We start from the raw sequence: 1,276 nt of genomic DNA on the forward strand, positions 1-1,276 counted from the left end.
TGTTTAATTTGGATAACATTATTTTAATATCTTCCAGGTGAAAAGGATTGTTTGATCATTGATTCGTTGCTTCAAAAATACAACAAAATTCATCAAACCGTTATTGAACCAAACACTAATTCCATTGGAAAGTTTCAAGATCGAGTAGAATTAGAATTGGAACGGAAGGGTGTCGAATTCGACTGGAAAAATGAACATTTGGAAGAATACTTGGTAAATATTAATGCCTGACTCTGGGTGTGTTCTTTTGTGTTTTGTTTATCATTATTATTTTGTCATTATTAATATTAATATTTTTTTTTCCAGGACCACAATGAAAAACATTTCTTTAAAATGATTGTGTCATCCTGGCTAAAGATATTAGTAAATAAAAAATAAATAAATAATAGGGTTTGAGTGCGCGACGACAGTGAGATCTGAACATAAGGCGTCAATCAATCAATCAATTTATTAGGAAATAACACCTTAAGATCGGTGGCATCCAATTTGACAATGTCGACAAAATAAACAGACTGAAAACTAGTAAAAATTGTGACGTGTTGATATATTGCAATATGTATTATAAATACCATATTATATATAATACTAATATAATGATTTCATAATATATCATAAAAGTATAACCAAGTTTCTAGTAATTTCATATTAGAATATTCTACTAAAATGATTGTATTGTGATTTTTTTTATATATATATTTTAAAGAGTGATGTTAACAACAAGCAGAAGTTTCATTTCATTCACTGTATTCATAGCCTATACTACTCCAGCCACCCTATCGACATCATCAAACAATTATATGATCGCTTGGCAGAAGGGGGTGTAATTATGATTGTACACCACTCAGGTAGGTCGTATCCTTTAACAACCAGAAGTAGGCTTACTCCTGATGTCATTTCTTCAGGATTATAATATTTTTTTGATTAATTTTTTCTTTGTAGTTATCATGATTACACCACTATAGTTGCAATTTATACATTGGACTGTAGCTAATCCGAACATTTAATTTCTTTAAAAAAAAATAATTTGACAATTATTAAAGGAGCATGAGAAATCTTTGTGTTGTCACTTTTCCGAAACATTATGATTGATGGTGATGGTGATGGCAATGGCGACGATGATAATAAAGATGTTGAATATAATGATGATGATGAGAATGATGATGATGATGATGATGATGATGATAATGGTGATGATGATGATGATGACAGCGATAACAACGACGACGATGATAGTAAAGATGTTGATTATAATGATACACAATGACAATAAAAGAAA

General features: G+C 29.8%; 1 long non-coding RNA gene across 1 annotated transcript; it reads left to right on the forward strand.

The window, feature by feature from the left end:
• Positions 1-40: 40 nt before the first annotated feature.
• Positions 41-845, forward strand: LOC117112772. Its single transcript, XR_004446086.1, has 2 exons — positions 41-213; positions 704-845. It is a non-coding gene; the product is annotated as an uncharacterized LOC117112772 (long non-coding RNA).
• Positions 846-1,276: the final 431 nt, after the last annotated feature.

The sequence above is a fragment of the Anneissia japonica genome, unplaced genomic scaffold (genome assembly GCF_011630105.1).
Source record: "Anneissia japonica isolate Jap-2015-1 unplaced genomic scaffold, ASM1163010v1 scaffold189378_len1298_cov182, whole genome shotgun sequence".
Classification (NCBI taxonomy): domain Eukaryota; kingdom Metazoa; phylum Echinodermata; class Crinoidea; order Comatulida; family Comatulidae; genus Anneissia; species Anneissia japonica.